Genomic DNA, 22,166 nt, shown 5'->3' with positions numbered 1-22,166 from the left:
CGGTGGTACCCACCCATGTACCCCACAGACTTTATAGTGCATGGGTAAAAACAATATGCATAGGTCTCATTAAAAATACAGTCACTATATTTAAACTTAGAGCGACCCGATTAGAATGGAAGAGGTCAAACGAAATACGATAACTTAATTGTGACCCCAATTCCTGTTTTAAACAGGAATTGATGAATAGTTGAACACGCTGAGAAACGCCATGCCGCTTTGAAAACGCAGATACGTAGCCCTTGATGAAGGACGACACAGAGTCTGAAACACAGTACAGTGTCGGGCATGAAGAAAGCAGTGAGCTAATCGTCCTCATTGGGGCAGAAAATTCATGGTTGGTTTACAGCAGTGGAAATAACAAAGGAAAGACAAGAACGCGTGTCATAAGATAAGTAAAGTATATCCAAGTGATTATGGAATTATAAGGAACTTTTAAAGCACGGGTGAGATACACATAAAAAATTGAAAAAATTGTAATAACGGACTGACCAATGATTAAACATAAAGGCAGCGTGATAATGGCTGTATAACACCACACAATGATGCCTATTATGATGGTCAACAGATAATAACAGCGTCTCAAAAAAAAAAAGGTTTAAAACAGGGTTTGGGGTCACAATTAAGTTATCATTAAAAATACACACATACTATCTTCTTTTTACCTGTGTACTATAAAGTAGGCCAGGTACAAGGGTACTGCCAAAATAGATGAAATGAATGCACATCCCTATTATGTATGTAAATCAGTGTATTTTAATTTTGTTTGTAATTTTAATGTGTTATGAGTTTATCCGCTCTGTGTGAATTGTAATTCGGAAGTTGCAGGATAGAAGTATTTTAAATGCAGTGTTAAATCTTGAAAACAGAAAATACTTGTGTGTGTGTGTGTGTGGTGGTTGTGCTGGTGATTGCCTTCCATAGCAACATCCAGGATTACAGTCTGGGCTGGTGGCATTTCTTATTGAAGGGATACATTATTTATCGAGTTTTATATACCGTCATTCGGTTTCGCCATCACAACGGTTTACAAGTTTCAATGGATGAGATGTTAGGATGGGCAATAACATCGATTTTCATATTGGTTAACAAGTTTTCGATGGATAAAGTGTTAGGTTAGTAGATGAATTGACATACAGCTTTCATTTATATATATATATAGCATTCGTTTATAGCACTATTAAGATTGAGAGTGTTATTCTTAGTGCAGCAAGGGGTATATGGTGGGGTTATGTATGAAGGTTAACGGGGCAGGGGCAAGGAGGTTTCAGTCCAGATTTGTGTTATATTTTGAGGAGGATGTGTATGAGTCATTGGGTGTTTTGGTAGGCTTTGGTGAACATCCAGGTTTTAAGTTCCTTTTTGAAGGTTTTTAGGTTTGGTTGAGTTCTTAGTTCTGTTGGGAGGGTGTTCCATAGTTTGGGGCTGCCGAGGCATATGGCTTTTTCATGGGTTGAGGTTAGTTGTTTGGAGTGCGCAGGTGGGATTTTCAGAAGGCCTTTGTTGATTTTTTGTGAGCTTGATTACAGGGTGAATCTCTTTAAATGTGCGACAAACTGTGGATCTCGTCCGACCACAGCTTTGTGACACTGAGACTTTTCGTAGACATTACTATAGGTGCTTTGATTAGGAGAGAGTTAGGTGGCAGATTGCACAACAAGCGCCTGCGTTTGGCCAGGACATTAGGATTTTACATCTGTATTCTTTTAAAAAAGAAAACTATCATTGGAGTTTTATTGTTGACAGAGTGCATAAGACCCAAGTATAAACCTTGATAGAACAGATCTTCCATCCTGCTGAATTACACAAAGATGATTTTGCTGTCTTAAAACAATCAAATTATACATTATAGAATTACCCAACGAAAACAGTAAAACCACTCTTAGCTCTTTTCCAGCAAGTTCTAAACCCACCTACTTGATTCGTAGTCAATATTGCTCATTTTACGGGCATCTTCATAGAGCAGTGGTATTCACTCCCAGCCCACGAGGGCCACCAAGGTTGGGTTTTCAGGATACCCCTAATGAAAATGCATGAGAGAGATTTGCAGGCATACTGCTGCCATTGAATGCAAATCTCTCTCATGCATATTCATTAGGGGTATCCTGAAAAACCTAACCTTCTGGCAGCCCTTGTGGGCTGGGAGTGAATACCACTATTCTAGACTGTAGGTCTGGTATATGATGGGTTATTGGCTTGGTTTTGAGAACTTTAATATTATGGCTTGCTCTGGACAGTACTAGCTCAGAGAGGACTACAGACAACAGGGCTTCCCAAACTTGTCCTGGTGACATCACAACCAGTCTGGTTTTCTGGGTGTGCATAATCCATATATATAAGTTAAATTAGCAAATATTGGTTTTCAGTATTCAGCTGTGGGGAGTCTGGCTAAATTAGCCTGGCTAGCTAAAAGTTAGCCAGATAACTTTGCTGTGCTCTTGGACTACTCCTGACTGACCCAGCTAAGTTTTTAGCCAGATAAATCGGGGATGGTGAAATCTGTGGGATTTTCAAAACCCACAAAGTCCAGAATTTAGCTGAACAACCCATGTAAAACGTGGACCTCTTTGGGTCTCCAGTGCATACGGTTTTATCGTATTCATGTGCGCGCTGTGGATATCCTGGAAATCTGACTGGCTGTTGGGTCACCAGGACAGGTTTTGAGAAGCCCTGACCCGCAGAATAACCAGCGCCATTCTCCACGGCATCCAGCATTCCTCTGATGCCTCCCACCGAAGCATTAGCTCAGCCTGACCCTCCCTATGCTTGGCAAAAATTGTAAAACGATGAGGAAGACTTCATTGGTCAGCTACTAGGAATATTTTCAGGGGTAACTGTTTAAATCTGTTCTAACCGTGGCAGTACAAGTCCCCCTGGCATAGCATAAATCTTTCCATTTGAAGGTCCTTTGATGGCCTCTGTTCCCAGGAGAACACCTGGCTATAAAGGCCAAAGCCACACCAGGAGTGCTGCTTGGGCCTTCAGTGGCGTTAAGGACTGAATGGCCTGAGAGAGTCTTAAGAGCTCCCTGCCGCGCCTCCCTCCCGTGGAGCAGGAGTTATGGCACGTTGGCAGAGACACCTAAATACACCAGGAAAGTAAAGAAAAGTGAAAAAGGGGAAGGCTTGTAGCTATATAAGATCAATCAGAACCACAAAGCTACCAGAAAATGAGGGGAGAAAAAAAGACAGCCAGCAAATGAAGTATAAAGGATGAAGCAGATCCAGCTGCCCTTGAAATGCTGACATCTGTACGTTCCAGGACCCGATGTGCTCCATTATTATTTTATTTTATATTTTTTTTTTTGCCGGATAAAGGCAGCTGTACCAAAGAAGGGGAGATGACAGGAGAATACGAAGCAAGGGCTTTGCAGGCGCTGTGCCATCTACAGAATGTTAAATCGCTCCAGGTCGGGCATGCAATGACTTTTTTTTTTTTTTTTTTTCCCCCTTCAGGAACTGGCAGTGCAAAGGAGTCTGAGTGTTATGGCTGTGTTTAGTGTGGGTGTTTTTTTTTTTTTCCCCCTATGATTACCCCACCCTTGCCCACAGCCCTACACAAAGTTTAGGAAGAAGTGACCCTATTTATGGCTTTCTGTAATTTTTTAAAATATATATATATAATTTTTAAGTGCATTTGGATTTATAGTCTCGCTGCTTTGAAAACACTGCTGGTACCAGAATACTTTATGAGGGGGGGGGAGGTATGGAATAGAAAAACTAGGAGCAGCTTGAATTTATTTATTTATTATTATTTTTTTTTTTACTAGAAACGGGATCACTTGGTGGTTCGGCATCCTTCAAATCTCACACGAATAGAAAGGTTTCCACATGGTAACCAGATGCCACCAGGACAAAAGGAACAATCTGAATCCATTCTGATTTTACCCTATCGCATGTGTGGGCTTGAAGACCTTTTAATATAAATCAGACCTACAGTGGGGCAAAAGGAGGAGAGAGAGAGACTCGACTCGTTATGAACTGGGCTTTTCCTGATGATCAAAAGCACTTTCTCTCTTCCCCTTATTTGCATGTCCGGTTTGTCGGGGTCTAATTCATTGTACCAAACATCAGGCTGGTAACCGTGTTTGAAGGTGACTCAACAGGGCTGGATTTAGGCGTTGGTAACAGGGCGGATCCCCTCTACTGATATCTCATTTCCAGGGTGGAGGGGGGCGCTCGAAACCTTCCACCCTTGGACCTGCAAATGCGGGGTTATCTTGTGTTATCTGCAGCCCCTGCCAGGAAAGGAATTTTCAAAGGGAAACTCTAGAGGGCTTCCACTGGAAAACTTGATTTTCAGGAAAAATTGGCTTCATGAAGCGTGCAAGGAAGAATTGCATTGAGATGAAATGGAAAGGAGACTTAGGAGTCAGATTAAAAGAAGGAATAAAGCCAAGAAACAGACAAGTTGATTTTTTTTTTTTCTTAAAGAACCAGTTTCTTGCCACTGTGTTGAAAAGGGAGAATTTCAGCACTTTAAAATGTTAACCTTATCTTACTGCAGTCGGATTAGATCTGAAGCAGAGCCTAAGCATTTTTTTGTTTTGTTTTTTTCAGTTCCTCCCGCTGAGCTAAACTTGTCGCAGAAGGAAAACATAGCTGGCTTCTTCTCAGGTGCACTGACAAATGCCAGGCAGGAAAGGGGGTGGGGGAGAAGGGGGAAAGGGGTCCCCCAGCCATCACAGAATAGCGGCATCTAGTGGTCAGCCTCGTGGTGCACATAGGCCCAAGTCCTGGAGGGAGCAGCAGTCTTTGCTCTCTGCCTGAAGGCTGTTACAATCGTGGGCTAGACAGGAGAATGGAGAAGGTGAAAGACGAAAAAAAAAAAAGAAGCCTGGAAACTAGTTCTTCCTTGCTGAGAATTTATAAGTAAAGGCAAAAAAAAAGAAAAATTAAATATCCAAATCTAATAGTGATGAGAATACAAGCAGTCTGGATTAGCATTGGAAGGGTCTGCTATCTCCTGTAATTCTGCAAAGTCAGAAGGTGAGGGACCTTCCCTTAGAGAAAGAGACAGGTTCTCCCATGCAAATAAAAGATAAAGAATGGCCTTGATCGCCAGAGTTAGTTAACCTGAATGGTTTGGTATGAAAAAGAAATGCAAATCAGGCACTTGTTAAGTGATAGAGTGGTTTCATGGCGCTCTGTTAATTACTGTTGTTTGTATAGTGTTGGTGAAGAAATATGCGTTGTGCACACTCTTTGGGAATACAGAGGTGGTCCAAATGCATTCTTTGTCTGATGCTGTAGGTTGTGTCTTCTCCGACCTGGACCCTGGATCATGGGTTTCTCCCGGTGCACGTGCGAGTCAGCCTGGCCGTGCCAGAGTTTGTCAGCACAGCGGCCGAATTTAGGTATGCGCCGAGATGAACAAGCACGGTGTCCTCTGTTTGCGTTCTCTTTGTGTATTGCACAAAGAGCCCATAAAAACAGTTAACATGGATAAACAGTATGAATGGCTTTTTTTTTTTTTTTTTTGCCAGTTTTCAACAGCTTGATGCCGCTCTTCGAGGCTGGTAACTTGACATGAGATTCTTGTCGAGGTAAAAACCATTGATTTTTGCTGTTATCTCTAATGTGCATGGCTAGAGCAATGTCTGTGCCACTTCATCTCAGATCTTGTTGTTTTGAGGAGAATGAAAAGGCAATGGACAGCAAGCACTGCACTGAGCTGTGTAATGTCCTATCTGCTGTATGTATCTGTACAATCAGAGACGCGCAAACAAACGTGAGGCTGACCCTTTGGCACGGCCGGTTACAGAAAACCTGATGACATCTACTTAACGTGTGGGTACTTGTAACTTGGCTTGGCCACTGCTGGAAACAGGATACTGGGCTTGTTGGCCCCTTGGTCTGACCCAATTTGGCACATCTTACCTCCTTCTGTAAGGTGCCTTCTTTTTAAGTATGGTCAAAGGGAAACACATTTCATAGGACCCCCCCCTCTGGTAAAGGTAACTTTTTTTTTTTCTGTCTGTATTTTCTTATCCTCGCCAATACACATCAATAAATAAAATTAACAAAATGCTAAAAAAAACAAAACAAAAAAACAAACAAACCCCGAGCTGCCCTTGCTTGGCCAATTCTCCCCACCCCTTCCCCCGCCTACTTTACATTACTCAGGGACCATGAGCGTAACTGGCATTGGCACCACTTTTCACACCTTGACTGTCAGGTTAGCTGCATTAATGGAGAAAAAAGGCATTGAAGTGATCAACAAACCTGTTCAGTAGGAAGCAACAGGAGGTCGGGACCGACACTTACTCAAAACCAGTGTCTCAGCGAGGAGGGGGGGGGGAATACAAGCAAGGAGCTGAGAGAGGGCCAAAAAGGTGATGAAAGCAGAAGATAACTGCCATAAAAGGGAGCAATGAGGCAGGACCTGGTCCAGTTACCGTTTCCTACTTCCACTCCGGTGCGTTCTTGGCCTTACTGTCTCTCTCCGTAAAAGACTTCAGCCGCTCATGGTGGACATGTGCTGCCGAGCTCCTGATTTCTTTTTCCTATGTCAAGTTTTTTTTATTGATTTTGTTTTCACGATGGGGAACTCTCCCAGCATTTCGTGGAGCAGCTGCTGAGCCTGAGCCGATGGAGTGTTTGCCTCATGGGGGGGGGGCGATCCTACATCTGACCTCCGAAGCAGAGGACAGGAGGTGCCGCAACCTTCTCCGGCTACGGAGGTTTCCTTCATCCCAGAGGATGATCTGAAGAGCCGGTAGCTCAAATGCGGAGCGGATGACATTGACGAGGAACTTCAGGAGCAGCCGCGGCTGTCTCCATCCAGCACAGCAGGACATGGCTCTATCGCTTCCCCCAGCCGCAGTTGTTTGATGCTGGAGCCCAGTGTGCACACTCGGGTTATTGGCAGTGTTGGAATTGGAGAAACTTGGACTCCTGGAAGTTTGTAGTGCCCAGGCCAGAGGTATTTACCTTAGAGGCTGTGTGGTTGGGTGATTCCTTGTCTGGGCAGTTCTTGCGTCTGTCTGCTCAGGTTAATCTTCTTGCTGCAGAGGTTTTCACACAAGCTGCAATAACAGATTGCATTAAGAGAAGACGAGAGACTGTTGAAACCACTGTACAAAAACTCCAATAGGATGAAACCTTTTTGGTTAAAGGCAGTACATTCCTGCACAATAAGCTGGAGAATATGGAGAACGTTCTGAAGTGTAAGAACTTGCATCTGATTATTTTTCCCAGGTTGGAAAAAAAATCTCTCCTGGGGAAATATTAGAAAAAAATTCCATGCTGGAAATTTTGAAAATGACTCCAGAGATGGTCCTCTGGTCTCTAGGGCTTTCGATCTATCAGTGACAGAATCCGTGATACTGAGGGAAAAATTGCATTGCCTCCAGTCTCCTCAGGTGGTTTGGACCTTACAGCTTCTCTGGAGAGTTCCCGAGAGGATCTTGTAATCCCAGCAGCCCTAATGGTGAATTTTGTTCTTGAGCCGGATTGAGACTGGATACTGAGATTACTTTTTCCAGTGTAAGGAAACATTATTTGAAAAAATATTTCCTGATCTTGCAAAGGCTACTCCCCTCCCCCCCCCAATAAAGGCAATTTTTGTAGATGCACGCTAGAGTGATTAAGATTGGGACCCTGTTTCTTCTCAGATTTTCATATATATTTGTTTGTACGTTAAGAAATGTGTAGGTTCAAAAAATACAACTTTTTTTTTTTTTTTTTGCAGGAATAAAATGGTTTTAGGCCCCAGTTCCATGAATACCCCTGGGGTTAATGATATCATGGGACAACTGTTCTATTCTGTCCCTGCCTCCTAAGATGAGCAGTATGAGCATCATTTGATGGGGTACTCTGGCTCTTGCTAACGTTTTGCATTGTTATTTTTGGAATATCCACCCCTGATGATGATTGATTGAAGTTTTCAAATTTTTTTTGATTTTTGCATATTCATTGACTTCAAGTTCTATCACGTTTTATTACAAGACTAATTCTCCTGGAAAATGTCTTAAGTGCCAGTAAATAAGTTAAAATATTAAAAAAAAAAAAAAGCAGCATCTTGGCAACCAACCGCACTGGCTCCCTGTTAAATGAATGCACGGTTAAGACTTCAGCATCTCAAGTACTAGGAAGGTTTTACTCTTCACAAGCTGCTTCCCCTCAATAAAAGGACACCCCATGCATTTCTGTTAGGCTACAATTCTGGACATAGGCCCTTCCAGGGATTATTTATCAGGGCTTGGAAGACTAATCTCAGGAGGGGCGGCGGTGGTGGGGGGAGGATAGAGGAGAAGGTAAAAGCAACTGTTTATTGTGCAGAAGCTAGTTTATCAATCGGCGGTACAACTTGTGCTATAATCTTATCGCCAGCCGCCAGCTTGCTTTGGAAGCTCCACAGCTGCATGGCGTATCACATCTGCATTCTCTCTCCAGGGATGGTTTTGGATTGAGATGCCTTATGGTCTTGGACTAAAAAGAGTTTTCATTGGACAGCTGCCAGTTTCGGCCAGCAAAGAAACACAGTCCAGGAGACGCTGGCTCTCTGCCAGTTTTCATGTGTGTGGTTTTTTTTTTTTGGTTTTTTTTGTACAAGTTCTTTCTTTCAAAATGTATAACCTGGTTTCATTATGATTCTAACTGGTCCGGCATCTGATGTTTGGCAATTCTGTGAGTTAGATCAGAGTGGAAAATAGTGGCTCATGCCAGTTTTTAGACAGGAGCTAAGCAAACTGAATTTGGAGTGCATATCGATACGTAAACAGTTGATTTTGTTTTATCTTGGATCCAACCCAACAAAACTTGTAAAGGCAGCTTATCATTTGTCAGCTGCTTTGCATATGGTGGTGGTTTTTTTTTCTTTTGCAGTGGTAGTTCTGTGGGAATGGGGATTTAGATATTTAACTAATGTAGCATCTCTGACCAAGGCGCCATTAACAAAACAATGGATAAAGTGCAGAGGCCAGCCTGTAGATAAGTGGCAAGATCGCATGCTGGGAATTTGAAGATATTGGTTCAGTAATAGCAAATGAAAAAGGTGATCAAGGAGAGGTTGGACGGGGAGTGGAAGGGAATTTCGCAAAGCCAGAAGGTATGAAAGAGATTGGGCACAAGGAGATAAGTGACTGAGAAAAAGGGGAGGGGGGGGGGGGAATAAATGGTTTGATCGGATTCTGAAGGTGAGGCATGGAATGCAGAACCGGGGAAGGGCTGAGGGACCTGAATGTGATCTGGAATTCCATAGGGAAGTCGGCACAGCGAGTCCGGCAGGGGTGGAAAACGAGAAGAGCCCGAGGTGAGCCAGACCAGCGGAGGTCAGCATGAGCTGGGGGGGGGTGGGGGAAGACTATGATGAGCGAGACCAGGGAGTGCGACGCTCTCTTGTAATCCATTCCTGAGAAGAACCTGAAGCAAAACTACAGATGTGGACAAGTCACAGCGAGAAGCCATGAGCTGCCACAGGCTTTGCTAAGGAGAGCAAAGCTGGTGGATCAAGAGTTAAAAAAACAAAACAAAAAGCAAAAAAATCACAGACGCGATATTAGGCGTGGGAAGAGAAATGGCTTGAATCCAAGGGCATGGTACTGATCAGAGGGGAAGAGGGAAAGGAAAGATCTTGACCAGGAAAAAGAAATAAATCCTGTTATCCCATTAGATGGCTTAGTAACCTGTTGGACACAACAGAAACACAGGCTGAAAGGACAAAAACAGCAAGCAAAAGCGTGGGAAAGGATAACCGGGTGAGTTGGTGACGTTCCAGGTGCCAGATAACTTATCTAAGGCTGGTTGTGCTGGAGAACACTTCTGTGGATAAGTTTATCCATCTAGCTAGAACTTTTACCCGGCTATATTCAGTGCTGCACAGAATATCCCAGACAAGTTATCTGGATAAACTGCCTGTCTTCCGCACTACTGAACATTGATCTCCTAGTGCTTGCCATTGGTGAGGCACTGTTAACAGTGGGTTACTAATTATTTACTTATTTACGTTTCTGCACTGCCTTTTTGAGAAATCCTCAAGATGGCTTAATGATATATATTTTTAAATTTTGCTTTTTTTTTTTTATAACATCACAATGCAGTGCGGTAGGTTTTAGGCATTTCTTCTCCACATTCACCGACGGCAGCACGCCAGAAACGGGTAGGCAGTGCAGATCCCCCTCTGTAAGCATCATCTCCAGTGTCATGGGAAGACGGGCAGTGGCCATGTTTAGCTCCTCTGTGTTATTGAGGTCTCGGTTGCTGCCCTTTTATACAACTGCTCAGAACAACTTAAATTTTCATGCTCTCTTGGTGTTTTTTCTTTGTTAGAACCAAAATAGAAATAACAACTTTGCTTCCCATCATACTTTCACCCTGTCCATCCTCCATTGAGATTCCATATAAGAAAACAAAAAATCTTCTTTTGGTGTATTGATGCCAGTGCAATTACAAGTAGAATAATGTGTCCCCAGTATAGTTCAGGATTTGACTTTTTTGTTCAGCACTCTCGTCTTCTAAATATTTATTACGATATATGTAATAGACGTGCTTGGAGGCCCTGGCCACCACCACCTGTCACGGGGAACTGTCCATGGTACCAAATCTAATCTTTGCCGTGTTGCGGTCCTTGGCAGAACTCTTCTTGAATCACTGTTAGGCAGTTGCATGTCAAAAGGGACAGACTGGTGCAGTCTGGGTTTTATCCCATCGCACGCATGCATAATTCTTACTGATTTCCCTAAGAAAAATAGGACCAGGACTAGCCTGGTGGCTCATTAGCAGCGCCCAGACTGGCCATGTGACGCCCTGGGTTTGATTCCCAGCCACGGCCACTGGGTCAGCCAGGGGTGGGACCAGAGATGGGGGACTGTAGAGCCTCCCCCCCCCCCCCCCCCTCCCGCCATGGGGAGGGAGGAAGTCTCAGCCATTGCTCATCTGTGACACGTAAAGGCAATGGTGATACCTTGCTGGAAGGATTTTCGAAGGTGGATGTAGTCTGTGGCCTCTGGTCAAGGAAGTTCACTGAAATGGCTGGGCTGAGTGGGGAGGTGAAGAGGTTATAAAACAGGAGGGAACCTGGCTCTGAATAGCTGTGAATGAAGGCTTGCGGCACCATTGCTTAATAGACGTTGGTTCTGGATCCAGCTGGGAAGCCCACAGGAACCAGTGGAGACATCTGGGCAAATATAAAGACAGGAGTGCTACATTTCCCTGCATGCAATGGGGTAAAACCAAGAATGGATTTGCCTGTCGCTTCTCTCATGGTGCTATATGGTTCCTTACAACTAAGACTTTAAAATAAACCCAAACTATTTGGAGTTTCTCCTTTTTCCTATCTTTATTTCCTTCTTGAGGAGATAGTGTTTAAAGATTTATACTTTTTTGCATCCAGATTAGCCACTCCCAGCATTAAGAATGTAAACTAATCCGAGCTCTGCTCTGCCAGCCCTCTTCGGAGCCTCATGTAAGCCTTCTGCTAATGCATATAAAGGATCAATAAAACATAAACAGATAAAAATTGTATTACTGTATGTGTGAGGAATATAAAATATGCTTTTTTTTTTCTTTGTGATGCAGCCCTGCACTTACCTAGTGAGAGTAGGAGAGGGCTGGGTCGGGATTAGGGCTGTTTCATTTATTATTGCATGTTTTTTATTTTGTTGTATTGTTGTATGCATATCACCTTGGGTCTCCTTGTTAGGGAGAAATAAAGTAATATATAAGAGCAAAAATAGAATAGAGTAGAAACGACATAAGAACATGCCATACTGGGTCAGACCAAGGGTCCATCAAGCCCAGCACCCTGTTTCCAACAGTGGCCAATCCAGGCCTTAAGAACCTGACAAGTACCCAAAAACTAAGCATATTCCATGTTACCGTTGCTAGTAATAGCAGTGGCTATTTTCTAAGTCAGCTTAATTAATAGCAGGTAATGGACTTCTCCTCCAAGAACTTATCCAATCCTTTTTTAAACACAGCTATACTAACTGCACTGACCACATCCTCTGGCAACAAATTCCAGAGTTTAATTGTGCGTTGAGTGAAAAAGAACTTTCTCAGATTAGTTTTAAATGTGCCCCATGCTAACTTCATGGAGTGCCCCCTAGTCTTTCTACTATCCGAAAGAGTAAATAACCGATTCACATTAACCCGTTCTAGACCTGTCATGATTTTAAACACCTCTATCATATCCCCCCTCAGCCGTCTCTTTTCCAAGCTGAAAAGTCCTAACCTCTTTAGTCTTTCCAACTAGAATGGGAAAAAGTGATTTATTGTTACATACATAGGTCAGATGAAATGCAGTGATGTACACCGCTCCGAATATTGGAAGATGTAGGAAACAAGTAATTTTTAAATAGATTTGTAAAACCAAAGAACAATTAAGGGCCAAGGTTTGATAAGTAAGATTCACATGTGGTATTAAGTGTGTAAAAATATATATAAAATAAAATGCATTAGGACAAACTGATGGGATTCAGGAGCAAAACACAAGAGGAAGTTGTAGAGTTAAAAAAAACAAAAAAAACAGCTAAGCTGACTTTATTTTGACGAATCCAGTGAGAACAGCTGATTTAAAAGTGCGTGGTGTACCTTAGTACTGCCCTCCATTATACCGGGCCATCAGCAGTTTCCAGGAGCACGCTGCAGGGAATAATGACCACCAGGCATTCGCATCCTTTTTATCTCCGTGTTACTCGGTGTAGGCAGTACAGGGCCATCCTCAGGCATGTCTATCCCTTCTGTCTTACTGTATCACTCGCTGTGGGCAGTAAAGGCCGTCCCCAGGCATTTCTGTTCCCACCTTTCTCGCTATATCATGCTGCAGTGCAGAACGCTGGAAGTTTTGGATTTCTGTCTATCATCAGCTTCAGGTAAAGCAGTGATGAGAGAGTAGTTGGCATCATGAATGGAATAATGAACAGACTGATGCATTTTAATTAGTTTACAGTTGCATGTCAAGGATTAGGGGTGCCAGGGGTTTGATCCCTAGAAGAAAGGCACCTTCATTGTGGTGATATGGCTGAGGATATTGGTAATCAGATTCCAAGGGAAATGTCTCAGTTACAAACTACTATAAAGCTTTGGTTAATGGAAGTGAATTTGATTGCTTAATTCTGTTGCAGTTGTCTTGCGCCGCACAGGTGGTGATTTCCTGAGGAAAAGCACGATTCTCCTTTCTAAGTTTGTTTCTAATTTATTTTCCAGCTGTTAAGGGGGGGGGGGGGAGGAAAGCTGTTTGGATGGTACAAATGTATTTGGCAGAGCTCGGACCAGATGCTGGCTGTCAAACACCAGTTTCCATCATTAAGAGTACTGGGCCTGTACCAGATATGAATAAACCAGTGCATCACCTTGGGTCAGGGGAGACCGTATTGGAAGAGCAAACAGATTGCAACTTTCAGCTCATTGATGATGATCTTTTTGTGACCTGTTCAGGTCTTGCCAACACCTGGTTCTCGATTTAGAGAGGCAAGGAAACAAGTAGGTATAGTGCCTTGCTATAGCAGTTTTGTCCTAAGAAAGGCTCTGGTCGCTCCCACTGTTGAAGGAAAAATTGTCCAAAGCAAGAGAGGCGGGCGCTGTCCAGCAAACTTCAGGAGTTGATTAAAGTACTGAGGATTAAAGAGATCTTCCCTGGCAATCAGGCAAATAGACAAATATTTACTACCAGTCTGACCAAAAATATTGATGTTTTTTTGCACGTGTCTTTGAAACGGGTCTGCTTTGGTTCCCAGATGGGGTTATCATCTTCATCTTAAAATTCTGTGGGTGTTTGGCTGCCAGCTTATCGATCCATATGTCTAGTCTCTGGAACGAAATCGGAGTCATTCCACCTATCCGTCTCATACTTCTGCTCCTGCATCAGGTTTTATGGCGCTTTCTCCCGGTGTCTGAGATTGCGGCTAAACCTCTGAGTGTTCTTTTAAAAGTTGCTTTAAAAAAAAAAGTGTTCAAGCTCTAATGATTTAATTTACATTTTTTATATTTTGGTTTGAATGACCTAGCATTTAATGCCTATCACTGCTGAACTTTTGACTTGGGTTTGAGTTCTGGTTCAGAGATGTGGCTTTTTTTTTTTTTTTTTTTTAAGGGATCGAAAGAAAGACTTCAAAGTAATGAAAGTATAGACACCTCAGTGACAAGAGACAGCAATGAAGCATGGACTCTAGTAAAGAGATCTTGAAGAAAATTAGTCGTTTGGAATGTGTGGTAGAAGAATTCTGCTGATGAGCTGGAAGGATGCAATCTCGGGTGAAAGAAGGGCAGAGATGATGGGAGGTGGAGGAACCCTGAGAGGAAGACCTGGCCAAAAGCCTCGGGCAGGAAATTAGCTAATCTGGTACTGGAGAAGATGATCGATGGGAAAGGAGGGAGCCAACTGGACAAAGGCACAAAAAAAAAAAAATATGGTCAAGATCTGGAAACGTGGACAAAACACAAGGGAAAGCTGAGTATGGTGAGAACTGGGATACCCTAGCTGCCACCCTTTATATTGATTCAATTTTGATGACGACGAGTGGAAATGCAGCCAAAATAATAATTAAAGCCCCGAAAGGAGGGGAGCCATCAAGTTCTGCTCTTCTAGTGCCAGTAAAAGAGCAGTGCTGGAAGTAGCTGTGGGGAAAATGCCACAGTCCTACTCACTGAATATGTGTTCCAGTCTCCCTTTTTTCCTCTCCTCCATTCTTACTAAAAATACTTTTGTTTTGTTTGGCCCAGCAGAATTCCTCTTGCTTGTTTGGGCTTCCAGCAAAATTGGACTCGACATCTACTAGAACTCAATTGCCCTGAGCCTTCTTTGAAAACTATAAGCGGCATTTTCTCCATTTTCAGCTCTTTCCCACTTCTGCTTAGCTCATTGCAGTGCTGGTGCTCTCTTGATCTCAGTCTGCTTGCATTCTGAGTTTGGCCACTAGATGTTGCCATTGTGCGATGGCGGACTCCCTCTGTGGCATCTACCCCCAACCCTGGCTGGTCCAAGGAGCAGGAGCCAGGCTTGGGGATGGGACTTAGGTCTTTTGCATGGCAGTGCCCGGCACTACCATTGCACCCTGGAGTCTTTCCAAAAATTATCTTCAAGTTGAGCTGCTGCACCATATATCTGTTGGAAAATCCGTCAGCAATTAAATGTCCGTCAGAGGCTCGGTGCATAACACGCTGCAGCAACCTGCTCTTACTTAAGTACTTGTTGAAGGGTCCAGAATCTGTAATGCTTCATCTTTGGGTAGCTACAGTGTAAAAAAAAAAAAGTGGGAGTGTGCTCAACATTACTGATCCCGCTGTAGCTCATGGAAGAGCCTCTTCAGTCTTCATGTAGGAATAGGATTTTCCAGTCCTTAAGTGTGTGTGGGAGGGTTATGTGCACTTGCAGGCTGAAAGCATGGCTGCAGCTAGCGTGGTCCTATTTGCTGACTTTAAGTGAACCTGCTATGTGAAATCCCTCACATTGCCATACTTGACTCTTCACTAGGACCAATTTTTTTTTTCTTTCTTTTTTCAGCATTCAAGAACACCATTAGCAAGGAAGGTAAACATCTTGCATTTGGATTTGTTGAATGGTCTGGGACGCTTCATCCTTCCAGGCGTGACGTTTTGTCACAATTTTATTTTTAAGAGCGGAAAATAATAGGCATTATTTTATTTCCCTTGGCTAGCAGTAAGTAATGGTTTAGTGCTGATGAGCCTCAGCCGTTGCCAGCAACACGGACCTGTCAGGTGAACGAGCCTCCGAAGGCAGCATCTCTGCCTGGAATCCTTTAGTTTTTAATTGCCTTCCAAAATCAGATATCTCTTTTAAGAAGGAAACAATAAGCAGTATGGAGAAAGCCAGGACAGAACGGCACATGTTTAATAAATAAAAGATTACTCGTCTGATAAAACTCCCATAGCGGGTTTTGTTTTACTAAACCTGAATTCATTTCCACGCTTGGCTTCTAATATCTTTTCCCAGAACGTTATCAAAGACACCTGTGTTTAAACAGAATAATTTTTTTTTGTTACAAGTTTTTTTTTTTCTTCCCTTCAGTCTAGTGAGATGGATTTTCTTAAAGGAGATCTCCTGTTTTTTTTGTTTTTTGTTCTTCCCATGCTGCCTCTTGCAGCCTCACCACTTTGGACTGATCCCATATGGCAGTGGTGCTCAACCCAGCTCTCAGGAACGTCTTTGCCAGTTCAGCCTTCAGGCCATTTACTGTGAGTGTGTTTGAAATATATTTTCATACCTCGGAGACCTGGCATATTCCAGTATGTCACTCATGTTCCTGATGGATTGCCTAAAACCACATGGATGAAGGTGCCCCCAAGGCTTAGCTTAAAACTAATGCATTAAGGTATCGTAAATAAAGCAAGGCTGTGCTAAACTAGAATGGGAGCCTTGCCACGGCAGCTCTCCCATGTATTGGGTAACTGACCTCGTGTTGTGTAGATAGTGGTTTGCAACCTTGTCCCCAAAATCTCAGCCATATTCATTGTGAAGTTCTTGAAAACCATACCTGTTTAGTGAGGCTTGAAGTTCAAGTTGGGGACCATTGGGTTAGAGTACTCAAGTGGGATGAACTGTGAAGATGCTCTTAATATTGCTAAGAGCATTGGTGCCGACTGCACGGAGGTTGCAGTGAAAGTGGTTGGGTGGTGGGACACAAAGGGTGTGGATTAATGACTCTGGCTCTGATTTTCTTACTGTAAGGTTTATGGAGGCGTGCCATCAGTATCTGACCTGACATGTCTTCTTTTAATTATGCTTGTAAACCATCTATATAAAGTAGTGCAATGTAACAGAATGAGCAGCTTCAATTTCCAATAAATTACTTAATTTTAAGGCTGCAGGGGGTTTTAGATAATTTTGGAGGAATGGGCTATGAAACGATACATGTGAGGTCATGGGGCAGTTGGTGAATGTAAGTAAATTTTATAAATAGGGAGGAAGGCCTTTTTCGGGAGTATTCAGAGTCTGACAGAGAGTTTGGCAACCAGACAGACAAAACGAGATTCTGCAGCCTTCCTCTGAAGGTACCCTAACCCCTCCAGTGTAGGTGCAGGCACGGACCACCTGCTGTATTTTAGCTGTAGGGACAGAGCTCTTAAGATATAATAAGCGAAAGGCCTGAACTCCTGCTCATTTTGAGGGTTACTTAGGATGATGTATGAGCTGGCAGAAATAGTCTTATGTGGGATTTTGTGGTAATGACAAATTTCTGCTAGGGTTGAGGTGGGAGAATGATTAATCGCCTTCCACCGGTGACTCCGGCCTGATTTTCACTCGGTACTGCAGAAGGCCAGACACAAACCCTTGTATCCCTCAGGTATCACTAGGAGGAAGCTAAGAACTTGTGAATGAGTGGCGGAATTTGTGGATCTTCTGGCCCATGTTAAAGCAACAATACCAACAGATGCTGGTTAGAACAAACACAACCAAATTTATTCATGGATCAGTGTTTGGAATATATTGAGTGTAAAGATTGGTGGAGAGTGTTGGGCTATTGCAGCTCTGGCATGGGCTGGGGCACGGCTCACTGAGAGTGCATTTGGTGGGAGGTGTCCAGAAGAGAACTGAGGGCACTGAGACTCCTGATTGTATCCCAGAAACATTCCCTTAATATCATGGATCCTCTTTATAGGCGCACTCTGCACCCAGAAATCTATAGACCTCCATCGGATAGCTGTGCACATGGATCTTCAGAAATACTGGGCAAATGGTTAAACTGTGCATTGAGCTTATATTCAGGGATGAAGGAAGCTTGCAGAATGGATGGGTACCTGTTAGTGCAGCGCTGGAGATGTCTGCCATTAGGCGAATCGGGAAAGGGATCCTTAAGTAAACAGGATGATGTTAAAAGTCCGTGGAGAGGATTCGCATTATTCTGACATCACAAATCCTCTGTGGGGGGAAAAAGCGATACACATGCCAAAGCAGTGGATAAGGTAATTAGGCTCTTCCTTGCACGCAAATCCCTTTTGATGCAGCAGTTGGAAAGGCAGGACTAAGCCTTTGGACATAAGTTTTAAGTTAGAGGAGGCTGTAGAGTCTCGTTGCTCATAACATCCACCAGACTTGACTGAATCTTACCTCTAATTTTCCTGTAAAATACTATAAAGGGTGTGTGACAAATTCACATCATTATTTATTTTATTTATTTAAGTTTTTTTTATATACCAACATTCAAGACGGTAGTCCCATCATGCTGGTTCACAAGAAACAGGGGTGAAACTCAAATAAACTTTACAATTTGAACAATGGTGCAGAAAAGCAGTTACATGTAACAGGGAATCAATAACTTGGGGTAAGAAGGAAAATGAAGATCAGATATATATATATATATACAAAAACATTATAAGAGGTGGCTATTAATGATTGATGATTTAAGGGAGTTAAGTAATGTTTGAGTTAGGAAAGGCCTGCGTGAACAGCCACGTCTTGAGTCTTTTCTTGAAAGTTGAGATGCTGAGTTCCATTCTGAGATCCGGGGGAATGGAGTTCCATAAAGTTGGACCGGCTGTGGAGAAGGCCCGATCTCTGAGCGTGATGTGTCTGGTCGTTTTGGCTGGAGGAACTTGAAGTGAACCTTTGTAAGCATCTCTTGTCGGTCTTGTTGAGTGGTGTAATCGGAGGGGGATATGGAGGTCGATTGGGGCTAATTGATGGATGTTTTTGAAAATGGTGAGAATGGCCTTGTAGATTATTCTGAAGTGGATGGGTAGCCAGTGGAGGCCCATCAGGATAGGGGTTATGTGTTCTCTTCTCCTGGTGTTAGTGAGTATACGGGCGGAGGCATTTTGGACCATTTGTAATGGTTTGGTGTGTGATGAAGGTAGACCAAGCATGATGGTGTTACAATAGTCCAGCTTTGCGAAAATGATTGATTGTAGAATTGTTCTAAAGTCATGTGTGTGGAAGAGAGGTCGTATTCTTTTCAGCACTTGGAGCTTATAAAAGCAGTCTCTAGTGGTTTTGTTGATGTTCGCTTTCAGGTTTAGGTGATTATCAATTAGAACTCCTAGGTCTCTCACTTGTGTGGTGTTTGGTAAGGTTGGATGAGTGTGTGTGAGGGAGCTGTTTTCTGGTGTGATGATTAGAAGTTCCGTTTTTGATGAATTTAGTATCAGGTTGAGACTTGTGAGAAGCTGTTTGATATTTTGGAGGCAGGTTTCCCAGTGAGATAGTGTTTTTGCGAGTGACTCCTTGATGGGGATCAGTACCTGAATATCGTCAGCGTAGAGGAAGTGTTTGAGATTGAGGTCAGAGAGAAGTTCACATAAGGGTAACAGATAAATGTTAAACAAGGTTGGAGACAGGGACGAGCCCTGAGGGACTCCTACTGACGCGGGGTGAAGAGAGGATTCTTTATTATGGATCTTAACCTTATATCCTCTGTTGCTGAGGAAGGTTCTAAACCAAGATAGGGCAGTGCCAGAGATACCTATGGTTGTTAGTTGGTTGATGAGAAGAGCGTGATTGACCGTGTCAAATGCAGATGAAAGGTCGAGTAGGATCAGAAGGAAGGATTGTCCTTTGTCTAAGCCTAAGATGATGTGGTCGGTCATAGAGATGAGGAGGGCTTCCGTGCTTAAGGTTTTACGGAATCCGTATTGAGATGGGAATAGTAGGTTATTGTCTTCAAGGAAGTTTGAGAGTCGAGAGTTTACCAATTTTTCCATTATCTTGGCTATGAAGGGGAGGTTGGCTATCGGTCTAAAATTGTTAGCATCGTTTGGGTCAAGATTTGGTTTTTTGAGAAGGGGTTTGAGTGATGCTAGTTTAAGGTTGTCAGGGTAGAGTCCTTGTGAGAGGGAACAATTTATGATATCTGCCAGGGTTTTGGAGATCGAATCCGGAATTGATAGTAGTAGTTTGGCTGGGATGTGGTCTGAAGGGTGGGAGGAAGGTTTCATTTTCCTTAGAATTCCTTGGATCTCCATGGATGAAGTTGTGTCAAGTTCTTCTAGCTGGGTGCAGTTGATTGAGGGTTGAGGAGTGGTTAGTGGCACAGTGGGGTTAGTGGGGAGCTGAGATAGAAGAGTGTTGATTTTGTTGCTGAAGAATAGAGCTAATTCTTCCGCTTTCGATTGAGCTTGGTCATGTGCAATCTCTGGTTGGTTTAATTGTGTGAGGTTGGCTACATAGCTGAAGAGGGCTTTGGCATCGAATACAAGGTCGTGTATCTTCGAGGCGTAATAGTCCCTCTTGGATCTTAATGTGCTTGATTTGTATAGATGCAGAGATGATTTGTAGATTGAAAGGGTGTTGGTTCCTGGGTTTTTGCGCCATTTAGCCTCATTTTGCCTTAGTTGGAGTTTGAGCTTTCTTAGTTCTGAGGAGAACCAGGGCTGTCTTTTGGAGGAATTCTGTTACTTTTCAGGCCATCGACTGTAAATGCAAAAAAAATAAAATCTAAAGATCTAATTCTGCTCTTGCATTGTTTTTGAGAACAGACTGGTTCTAGGATTAGGAATATCTGTGTGTATGTGGGTGGTGGTGTTGTAAACACTGCATTCAGAGGGGCTTTTAGGTCTCTGCTCTGCTGAAGTATTGTCTATACTGGGTCAACTACAGACAGTGGGCTCTTTAAATTGCACATAGGAACAGTCTGGTGGGGGCTGCTTAGATTTCAGGTTAGGGAAAAAAATTCCACATAATATTGCAGAAGTGGAACTTTTACTCCCAAAGAATTGAATTTCAAGATTGGGCAAGTGTCTTGCTGGTTTTTCTTTTTTTGCCTGGTTCTTTTATCTGGACTAGGCCAAAAAAAGAAAGGGAGACACTCTAGGTAGAAGACCAATGAGAGAAGCAATTTGAAGCAGGCAAGGTGACCATTTCGGGCTGTCTTTGGTGCGGTGCATTTGCTTTAAAATCTCTAACCCCCTTCGTGAGCCTTCAGATAATTGCCTTCATGCAAAGGGCAGCACGTCCTGGCTGTAAACCGCAGCATCGAGCTTATATTGCCCCTGAGGACCAATAGCAGAGAGCAGCAATCCTTGGCCTGAATGAGGTGTGATCGCTGCTACCCAGAGTACGCTGCTTGTGCCTCCCAGGACAGCTTGCTGCCAGCTCGCCGATCAATTGCATGTTCTTGTCGGCGTTCACATGCCCTCATGGTTTTTTGATGAGCGCCTGACGAGAGAGTTTAGTTTTGAAGTCTAGTCACCAACAGCAGCAGGCAAACGAAACCTAAAAGATTGTGTTTAACCTGATAGATCTCTCTACAGGGTTTTATTTTTCTTTTTCTCTGTTTATTGATTTCTGTGCTCAGAGATACAAACTAGAGGTTTGTGTTGGTTTAAGCCAGAGTCCGGAAATGCAAAAACCAGAAGTGTTATAGCACATGGCTGGGTTTTATGCACGAATGCTACGCTCTTGTCTGTGATTGGCTGATTGTTCTTTTTGATGATTGTTGGGGGGTGGGAGTCATATCCTAGGATGGTGGTTTTTATGTGGGAAAACTTCCTATGATTTGTAATCGGATGGTTCGAGATGCATCTGATTCAGCAGAGACTAATATTAGGTGACCGTTCGTTTTGGATATTTTAGTATGCTTGTGTGTGCTTGCCTGTTCTCAGAATACTTGGTGTTATAGTTACAGCAGTGTTTCCTTGAATGTTTTCAATTGAGAATACATGTACAAGCAGAGCTGTTAGCAAACTGTTGGCAAGCATCACTCAGCACAGTGCAATTGATTTGATTATTTAATAACCCACAGATTTTTATGCAGGTACCCAAATTGTAAAGGTACTGGTTTAATTTATTCATTTAAAAAGGTTTTATCCCACATATTCCAGCGGGCTACAAGCAAAACATACATAATCAAAGAAAACACAAGGTACAAATTATTGAACATTGTAGTAAGGTTTATGGGAGTTATGTTGATGCCCCACTTGTCCAGCATTGGATTGAGAGTGGTCATTCAGTTGATCTTCATTTTTTTTGTTTTTCAACATGTTACCAATAAATGTGGTGAGAATTTAAACCAGTTCTTGTTGTGTGCCGAGCAGTGGTGGATTTTAAAAAACTTTTGGTTTTAAATGAGAAAGCTGGGCGGTATTTATTGAAATGTTAAGTATTCTCCATTTTGAAAGCTTTGTTATAAATAATGCTGTGATTGGAGGACTGGGTCACATGCTCCTCTTGTGAATAATGGGCTCTTGACTTGACTGTTCAGCAGTTTTGTGAGGCCTTTGAGATGCGGTGGGGCGAGTATTCGGTTTTTTGGGGTTTTTTTGTATTTTATT

At 42.9% G+C, this 22,166-nt stretch overlaps 1 protein-coding gene across 4 annotated transcripts in view; it reads left to right on the top strand.

The window, feature by feature from the left end:
- The window catches only part of PTPRU (protein tyrosine phosphatase receptor type U), a 339,580-nt gene that overhangs the window by 128,591 nt on the left and 188,823 nt on the right, over positions 1–22,166 (top strand). The window contains exons 1-2 of one of the 4 annotated variants that reach the window (XM_029571026.1): positions 5,272–5,356; positions 5,486–5,545. The exons of 2 other annotated variants lie outside the window; for them this stretch is intronic. The gene's annotated coding sequence lies outside the window, so the exon portion shown is untranslated. Of the gene's footprint in view, positions 1–5,271; positions 5,357–5,485; positions 5,546–22,166 lie in introns of those variants that run through there. One more of the 4 variants, XM_029571025.1, reaches the window with a different exon arrangement.

Source organism: Rhinatrema bivittatum, chromosome 11, assembly GCF_901001135.1.
Source record: "Rhinatrema bivittatum chromosome 11, aRhiBiv1.1, whole genome shotgun sequence".
NCBI classification, from domain to species: Eukaryota; Metazoa; Chordata; class Amphibia; order Gymnophiona; family Rhinatrematidae; genus Rhinatrema; species Rhinatrema bivittatum.
The sequence above is the reverse complement of the archived record's forward strand: the minus strand, read 5'-3'. Positions and strand labels throughout refer to the sequence as shown.